The sequence below is a fragment of the Megalopta genalis genome, unplaced genomic scaffold (assembly GCF_051020955.1).
Source record: "Megalopta genalis isolate 19385.01 unplaced genomic scaffold, iyMegGena1_principal scaffold1148, whole genome shotgun sequence".
NCBI lineage: Eukaryota > Metazoa > Arthropoda > Insecta > Hymenoptera > Halictidae > Megalopta > Megalopta genalis.
This window is the reverse complement of record NW_027477217.1, coordinates 77501-87500: the sequence shown is the minus strand read 5'-3', so window position 1 is coordinate 87500 and position 10000 is coordinate 77501. Positions and strand designations below refer to the sequence as shown.

At 33.7% G+C, this 10000-nt stretch overlaps 1 non-coding gene across 1 annotated transcript in view; it reads right to left on the bottom strand.

The window, feature by feature from the left end:
- Positions 1-641, bottom strand: part of LOC143263698 (small subunit ribosomal RNA) — a gene marked incomplete at its 3' end in the record, with an annotated part of 1878 nt that extends 1237 nt beyond the window's left edge. Inside the window, exon 1 of the ribosomal RNA XR_013037058.1 lies at positions 1-641. This exon is cut by the window's left edge and continues 1237 nt beyond it. This is a non-coding gene — a ribosomal RNA (small subunit ribosomal RNA).
- Between the last annotated feature and the right edge of the window lie 9359 nt (positions 642-10000).

Below are 10000 nucleotides of genomic sequence, written 5' to 3'. Positions count from 1 at the left end.
ACAACTTTAATATACGCTATTGGAGCTGGAATTACCGCGGCTGCTGGCACCAGACTTGCCCTCCAATGGATCCTCGTTAAAGGATTTAAAGTGTACTCATTCCGATTACGGGCCTCGGATGAGTCCCGTATCGTTATTTTTCGTCACTACCTCCCCGTGCCGGGAGTGGGTAATTTGCGCGCCTGCTGCCTTCCTTGGATGTGGTAGCCGTTTCTCAGGCTCCCTCTCCGGAATCGAACCCTGATTCCCCGTTACCCGTTACAACCATGGTAGGCGCAGAACCTACCATCGACAGTTGATAAGGCAGACATTTGAAAGATGCGTCGCCGGTGCTATAAGACCATGCGATCAGCACAAAGTTATTCAGAGTCACCAAAGCAAACGATGGACGAGTGTAAACACCCGCCACCGATTGGTTTTGATCTAATAAAAGCGTTCCTACCATCTCTGGTCGGAACTCTGTTTTGCATGTATTAGCTCTAGAATTACCACAGTTATCCAAGTAAATTTTAGTACGATCTAAGAAACCATAACTGATTTAATGAGCCATTCGCGGTTTCACCTTAATACGGCATGTACTGAGACATGCATGGCTTAATCTTTGAGACAAGCATATGACTACTGGCAGGATCAACCAGGGAACTATACAATATGTATATATAAAATGGACAAAATTTAAATCCTTTTCCATCGTCGCCTGTTTCATATATATATGTCAGGTCGACACACCACTTTTCTCTTTCAAATATGTACAAGTTTTGCCACATTCCGCGCTTGTAACATATCTTCTTTAACGCTCAATTTCTTTCATTTTTCTACCATACAGATATTTTACCGTACGCCCAAAAACGTACGTATTATATTTTTGTTCTATCGTAAAATCACATTTTTTCTACGTACGCCAGCTTCGTACGTTTCTATCTTTGCCTTCATAAAATCACAAGATAATTTTATCTTCAAGAGTCTCGCTATTAACATCTTGTAAGATAAATGTACGTCCCAGCTAAAACGTACAAATACTTCAAGTTAAGTAATAATATATCATCGCTATTGACAAATTTTTAAGATCCAAGACACAGTTCTCTCTATATGTTTTAATATTTTTTATGTACTCAAATATATTCAAAGGAAAAAGTACATGGGTGATGCCATAGTCGTGGAAGCGCGTACGCTCACGCTGATCTTCTGACCGCCGGAAGCACGAAACCTCTGATCTGGGCAAAATCGGCAAGCCGAGGAAGAACGGACAGGACACATGCTGGACTGGCGAGAAAGCGTGTTCTTCCGCTCGCGCTAGGCATTTCGATTTCTGACACCTCTTGATTTAAAAAATCAGTTTTTTGATAGTTTTCTCTCTCCACTGGGCTATTCATTTTAGCCACAGTTTTCAATTGGTACGATTTGCTTCCAAATCTTACAGATGCATTTTAAAAAATTTTTCCATCGCTCGGACAGAAGAGTCGATTGCTCAGTGAGTACGAGTATACATACAAAGTGCATACGGGTAACCAACCCCGTAGGGCTTGCCACATATGGGCCATTCGGTCAAAGACACCGACCCGTGGCCACGCTGTGTGGAGAAAAGTCCGTAACGTAAACGGCACGAAACAGTCAGGACCGAAGCCCCGAAGGAGCTCTGAGACAGCTTCTCGACCGAGATCGTAGAATTGGCCCAAAACCCGCTCTGCTCCGTCCGCCTCGCACGGACCGTGTATCTCTTATAGATACCGAACGGCCGGCAAGGACGCCGGCGCCGCCGGCCGAATAGCACGCGCGCTTATGAGTGTAAACCGCTGCGGCAACAGACCGCCCGGCCGTGCTGTTGTAACATAGCGCGTGAACGAACGAAAAAAATTTTTATAGTAAACATTAAAATAAATTACACTACCGTAAACTAGACAAAAAATTACACATTTTTTCCCAATATGAAAATTTTCACAAACTTTTTAAAGTCCCATCGCATCGAGTAAACTTTTTTAATAACGCGTCCGCACGATTCTAAATGCTTAATCCATATGTGAAATCGTTCACTGATCACGAATATCGTATTTAAAAAAATTACAAAAATTTATTTTTCAAAATAATCAAAAAAAACCGAAAAATCACAAGAGTAAAGTACCATTATTTTAAACAACATGTCGTTCTAAATGCTTAATCCCTATGTAAAAAAGTTATTTAAGCAAGAATATGTAATTGAAAAAAATTAGAAAAATTTATTTTAGCCGTAAATCGAAAATAATGGGGACACCGGAGCTGTTCGAAGCGCCGAGACGCGCCGCGTACGGCCGAATATTTTCAAAGTCCCAACGTACCGATCAAGAGTAAAGTACCAATTTCCTACATTAGATTTCGTTCTAAATGCTTAATCCCTATGTAAAAACGTTAGTTAAGCAAGAATATCGTATTTTTAAAAAAATCTAATGATAGGATTTTCCAGAAAATTGAAAAAACCGAAAAATGTCAAGAGTAAAGTGCCATTTTCTGACATTAGATTTCGTTCTAAATGCTTAATCCCTATGTAAAAACGTTAGTTAAGCAAGAATATCGTATTTTAAAAAAAATCTAATGATAGGATTTTCCAGAAAATTGAAAAAACCGAAAAATGTCAAGAGTAAAGTGCCATTTTCTGACATTAGATTTCGTTCTAAATGCTTAATCCCTATGTAGAAACGTTAGTTATGCAAGATTATCGTATTTTTAAAAAAATCTAATGATAGGATTTTTCAGAAAATTGAAAAAACCGTAAAATGTCAAGAGTAAAGTGCCCTTATTTTAAACATTATATCGTTCTAAATGCTTAATCCCTATGTAAAAAAGTTATCTAAGCAAGAATATGTTATTGAATAAAATGAGAAAAATTTATTTTAGCCGTAAATCGAAAATAATGGGTCGAGCGAATCGGTCGATTGCGCCGAGACGCGCTATGATGCAACAGACGAGCGATTGGAACGCCCGAATATTTTCAAAGTCCCAACGTACCGGTCAAGAGTAAAGTACCATTTTCCTACATTAGATTTCGTTCTAAATGCTTAATCCCTATGTAAAAACGTTAGTTAAGCAAGAATATCGTATTTTAAAAAAAATCTAATGATAGGATTTTCCAGAAAATTGAAAAAACCGAAAAATGTCAAGAGTAAAGTGCCATTTTCTGACATTAGATTTCGTTCTAAATGCTTAATCCCTATGTAGAAACGTTAGTTAAGCAAGAATATCGTATTTTTAAAAAATCTAATGATAGGATTTTCCAGAAAATTGAAAAAACCGAAAAAATGTCAAGAGTAAAGTGCCATTTTCTGACATTAGATTTCGTTCTAAATGCTTAATCCCTATGTAGAAACGTTAGTTATGCAAGATTATCGTATTTTTAAAAAAATCTAATGATAGGATTTTTCAGAAAATTGAAAAAACCGTAAAATGTCAAGAGTAAAGTGCCCTTATTTTAAACATTATATCGTTCTAAATGCTTAATCCCTATGTAAAAAAGTTATCTAAGCAAGAATATGTTATTGAATAAAATGAGAAAAATTTATTTTAGCCGTAAATCGAAAATAATGGGTCGAGCGAATCGGTCGATTGCGCCGAGACGCGCTATGATGCAACAGACGAGCGATTGGAACGCCCGAATATTTTCAAAGTCCCAACGTACCGATCAAGAGTAAAGTACCATTTTCCTACATTAGATTTCGTTCTAAATGCTTAATCCCTATGTAAAAACGTTAGTTAAGCAAGAATATCGTATTTTTAAAAAAATCTAATGATAGGATTTTCCAGAAAATTGAAAAAACCGAAAAATGTCAAGAGTAAAGTGCCATTTTCTGACATTAGATTTCGTTCTAAATGCTTAATCCCTATGTAGAAACGTTAGTTAAGCAAGATTATCGTATTTTTAAAAAAATCTAATGATAGGATTTTTCATAAAATTGAAAAAACCGTAAAATGTCAAGAGTAAAGTGCCCTTATTTTAAACATTATATCGTTCTAAATGCTTAATCCCTATGTAAAAAAGTTATCTAAGCAAGAATATGTTATTGAATAAAATGAGAAAAATTTATTTTAGCCGTAAATCGAAAATAATGGGTCGAGCGAATCGGTCGATTGCGCCGAGACGCGCTATGATGCAACAGACGAGCGATTGGAACGCCCGAATATTTTCAAAGTCCCAACGTACCGATCAAGAGTAAAGTACCATTTTCCTACATTAGATTTCGTTCTAAATGCTTAATCCCTATGTAAAAACGTTAGTTAAGCAAGAATATCGTATTTTTAAAAAAATCTAATGATAGGATTTTCCAGAAAATTGAAAAAAACCGAAAAATGTCAAGAGTAAAGTACCATTTTCCTACATTAGATTTCGTTCTAAATGCTTAATCCCTATGTAGAAACGTTAGTTAAGCAAGATTATCGTATTTTTAAAAAAATCTAATGATAGGATTTTTCATAAAATTGAAAAAACCGTAAAATGTCAAGAGTAAAGTGCCCTTATTTTAAACAATGTATCGTTCTAAATGCTTAATCCTATGTAAAAAAGTTATTTAAGCAAGAATATGTTATTGAAAAAAATTAGAAAAATTTATTTTAGCCGTAAATCGAAAATAATGGGGACACCGGAGCTGTTCGAAGCGCCGAGACGCGCCGCGTACGGCCGAATATTTTCAAAGTCCCAACGTACCGATCAAGAGTAAAGTACCAATTTCCTACATTAGATTTCGTTCTAAATGCTTAATCCCTATGTAAAAACGTTAGTTAAGCAAGAATATCGTATTTTTAAAAAAATCTAATGATAGGATTTTCCAGAAAATTGAAAAAACCGAAAAATGTCAAGAGTAAAGTGCCATTTTCTGACATTAGATTTCGTTCTAAATGCTTAATCCCTATGTAGAAACGTTAGTTATGCAAGATTATCGTATTTTTAAAAAAATCTAATGATAGGATTTTTCAGAAAATTGAAAAAACCGTAAAATGTCAAGAGTAAAGTGCCCTTATTTTAAACATTATATCGTTCTAAATGCTTAATCCCTATGTAAAAAAGTTATCTAAGCAAGAATATGTTATTGAATAAAATGAGAAAAATTTATTTTAGCCGTAAATCGAAAATAATGGGTCGAGCGAATCGGTCGATTGCGCCGAGACGCGCTATGATGCAACAGACGAGCGATTGGAACGCCCGAATATTTTCAAAGTCCCAACGTACCGATCAAGAGTAAAGTACCATTTTCCTACATTAGATTTCGTTCTAAATGCTTAATCCCTATGTAAAAACGTTAGTTAAGCAAGAATATCGTATTTTAAAAAAAATCTAATGATAGGATTTTCCAGAAAATTGAAAAAACCGAAAAATGTCAAGAGTAAAGTGCCATTTTCTGACATTAGATTTCGTTCTAAATGCTTAATCCCTATGTAGAAACGTTAGTTAAGCAAGATTATCGTATTTTTAAAAAATCTAATGATAGGATTTTTCATAAAATTGAAAAAACCGTAAAATGTCAAGAGTAAAGTGCCCTTATTTTAAACATTATATCGTTCTAAATGCTTAATCCCTATGTAAAAAAGTTATCTAAGCAAGAATATGTTATTGAATAAAATGAGAAAAATTTATTTTAGCCGTAAATCGAAAATAATGGGTCGAGCGAATCGGTCGATTGCGCCGAGACGCGCTATGATGCAACAGACGAGCGATTGGAACGCCCGAATATTTTCAAAGTCCCAACGTACCGATCAAGAGTAAAGTACCATTTTCCTACATTAGATTTCGTTCTAAATGCTTAATCCCTATGTAAAAACGTTAGTTAAGCAAGAATATCGTATTTTTAAAAAATCTAATGATAGGATTTTCCAGAAAATTGAAAAAACCGAAAAATGTCAAGAGTAAAGTGCCATTTTCTGACATTAGATTTCGTTCTAAATGCTTAATCCCTATGTAGAAACGTTAGTTAAGCAAGAATATCGTATTTTAAAAAAAATCTAATGATAGGATTTTCCAGAAAATTGAAAAAACCGAAAAATGTCAAGAGTAAAGTGCCATTTTCTGACATTAGATTTCGTTCTAAATGCTTAATCCCTATGTAGAAACGTTAGTTAAGCAAGATTATCGTATTTTTAAAAAAATCTAATGATAGGATTTTTCATAAAATTGAAAAAACCGTAAAATGTCAAGAGTAAAGTGCCCTTATTTTAAACATTATATCGTTCTAAATGCTTAATCCCTATGTAAAAAAGTTATCTAAGCAAGAATATGTTATTGAATAAAATGAGAAAAATTTATTTTAGCCGTAAATCGAAAATAATGGGTCGAGCGAATCGGTCGATTGCGCCGAGACGCGCTATGATGCAACAGACGAGCGATTGGAACGCCCGAATATTTTCAAAGTCCCAACGTACCGATCAAGAGTAAAGTACCATTTTCCTACATTAGATTTCGTTCTAAATGCTTAATCCCTATGTAGAAACGTTAGTTAAGCAAGATTATCGTATTTTTAAAAAAATCTAATGATAGGATTTTTCATAAAATTGAAAAAACCGTAAAATGTCAAGAGTAAAGTGCCCTTATTTTAAACAATGTATCGTTCTAAATGCTTAATCCCTATGTAAAAAAGTTATTTAAGCAAGAATATGTTATTGAAAAAAAATTAGAAAAATTATTTTAGCCGTAAATCGAAAATAATGGGGACACGGAGCTGTTCGAAGCGCCGAGACGCGCCGCGTACGGCCGAATATTTTCAAAGTCCCAACGTACCGATCAAGAGTAAAGTACCAATTTCCTACATTAGATTTCGTTCTAAATGCTTAATCCCTATGTAAAAACGTTAGTTAAGCAAGAATATCGTATTTTTAAAAAAATCTAATGATAGGATTTTCCAGAAAATTGAAAAAACCGAAAAATGTCAAGAGTAAAGTGCCATTTTCTGACATTAGATTTCGTTCTAAATGCTTAATCCCTATGTAGAAACGTTAGTTATGCAAGATTATCGTATTTTTAAAAAAATCTAATGATAGGATTTTTCAGAAAATTGAAAAAACCGTAAAATGTCAAGAGTAAAGTGCCCTTATTTTAAACATTATATCGTTCTAAATGCTTAATCCCTATGTAAAAAAGTTATCTAAGCAAGAATATGTTATTGAATAAAATGAGAAAAATTTATTTTAGCCGTAAATCGAAAATAATGGGGACACCGGAGCTGTTCGAAGCGCCGAGCGCGCCGCGTACGCCCGAATATTTTCAAAGTCCCAACGTACCGGTCAAGAGTAAAGTACCATTTTCCTACATTAGATTTCGTTCTAAATGCTTAATCCCTATGTAAAAACGTTAGTTAAGCAAGAATATCGTATTTTAAAAAAATCTAATGATAGGATTTTCCAGAAAATTGAAAAAACCGAAAAATGTCAAGAGTAAAGTGCCATTTTCTGACATTAGATTTCGTTCTAAATGCTTAATCCCTATGTAGAAACGTTAGTTATGCAAGATTATCGTATTTTTAAAAAAATCTAATGATAGGATTTTTCAGAAAATTGAAAAAACCGTAAAATGTCAAGAGTAAAGTGCCCTTATTTTAAACATTATATCGTTCTAAATGCTTAATCCCTATGTAAAAAAGTTATCTAAGCAAGAATATGTTATTGAATAAAATGAGAAAAATTTATTTTAGCCGTAAATCGAAAATAATGGGTCGAGCGAATCGGTCGATTGCGCCGAGACGCGCTATGATGCAACAGACGAGCGATTGGAACGCCCGAATATTTTCAAAGTCCCAACGTACCGGTCAAGAGTAAAGTACCATTTTCCTACATTAGATTTCGTTCTAAATGCTTAATCCCTATGTAAAAACGTTAGTTAAGCAAGAATATCGTATTTTAAAAAAAATCTAATGATAGGATTTTCCAGAAAATTGAAAAACCGAAAAATGTCAAGAGTAAAGTGCCATTTTCTGACATTAGATTTCGTTCTAAATGCTTAATCCCTATGTAGAAACGTTAGTTAAGCAAGAATATCGTATTTTTAAAAAATCTAATGATAGGATTTTTCAGAAAATTGAAAAAACCGTAAAATGTCAAGAGTAAAGTGCCATTATTTTAAACAATGTATCGTTCTAAATGCTTAATCCCTATGTAAAAAAGTTATTTAAGCAAGAATATGTAATTGAAAAAAAATTAGAAGAATTTATTTTAGCCGTAAATCGAAATAATGGGGACACCGGAGCTGTTCGAAGCGCCGAGACGCGCCGCGTACGGCCGAATATTTTCAAAGTCCCAACGTACCGATCAAGAGTAAAGTACCATTTTCCTACATTAGATTTCGTTCTAAATGCTTAATCCCTATGTAAAAACGTTAGTTAAGCAAGAATATCGTATTTTTAAAAAAATCTAATGATAGGATTTTCCAGAAAATTGAAAAAACCGAAAAATGTCAAGAGTAAAGTGCCATTTTCTGACATTAGATTTCGTTCTAAATGCTTAATCCCTATGTAGAAACGTCAGTTAAGCAAGAATATCGTATTTTTAAAAAAATCTAATGATAGGATTTTTCATAAAATTGAAAAAACGTAAAATGTCAAGAGTAAAGTGCCCTTATTTTAAACATTATATCGTTCTAAATGCTTAATCCCTATGTAAAAAAGTTATCTAAGCAAGAATATGTTATTGAATAAAATGAGAAAAATTTATTTTAGCCGTAAATCGAAAATAATGGGGACACCGGAGCTGTTCGAAGCGCCGAGCGCGCCGCGTACGCCCGAATATTTTCAAAGTCCCAACGTACCGATCAAGAGTAAAGTACCATTTTCCTACATTAGATTTCGTTCTAAATGCTTAATCCCTATGTAAAAACGTTAGTTAAGCAAGAATATCGTATTTTAAAAAAAATCTAATGATAGGATTTTCCAGAAAATTGAAAAAACCGAAAAATGTCAAGAGTAAAGTGCCATTTTCTGACATTAGATTTCGTTCTAAATGCTTAATCCCTATGTAGAAACGTTAGTTAAGCAAGATTATCGTATTTTTAAAAAAATCTAATGATAGGATTTTTCATAAAATTGAAAAAACCGTAAAATGTCAAGAGTAAAGTGCCCTTATTTTAAACATTATATCGTTCTAAATGCTTAATCCCTATGTAAAAAAGTTATCTAAGCAAGAATATGTTATTGAATAAAATGAGAAAAATTTATTTTAGCCGTAAATCGAAAATAATGGGTCGAGCGAATCGGTCGATTGCGCCGAGACGCGCTATGATGCAACAGACGAGCGATTGGAACGCCCGAATATTTTCAAAGTCCCAACGTACCGATCAAGAGTAAAGTACCATTTTCCTACATTAGATTTCGTTCTAAATGCTTAATCCCTATGTAAAAACGTTAGTTAAGCAAGAATATCGTATTTTTAAAAAAATCTAATGATAGGATTTTCCAGAAAATTGAAAAAACCGAAAAATGTCAAGAGTAAAGTGCCATTTTCTGACATTAGATTTCGTTCTAAATGCTTAATCCCTATGTAGAAACGTTAGTTAAGCAAGAATATCGTATTTTTAAAAAAATCTAATGATAGGATTTTTCAGAAAATTGAAAAAACCGTAAAATGTCAAGAGTAAAGTGCCATTATTTTAAACAATGTATCGTTCTAAATGCTTAATCCCTATGTAAAAAAGTTATTTAAGCAAGAATATGTAATTGAAAAAAATTAGAAGAATTTATTTTAGCCCGTAAATCGAAAATAATGGGGACACCGGAGCTGTTCGAAGCGCCGAGACGCGCCGCGTACGGCCGAATATTTTCAAAGTCCCAACGTACCGATCAAGAGTAAAGTACCATTTTCCTACATTAGATTTCGTTCTAAATGCTTAATCCCTATGTAAAAACGTTAGTTAAGCAAGAATATCGTATTTTTAAAAAAATCTAATGATAGGATTTTCCAGAAAATTGAAAAAACCGAAAAATGTCAAGAGTAAAGTGCCATTTTCTGACATTAGATTTCGTTCTAAATGCTTAATCCCTATGTAGAAACGTCAGTTAAG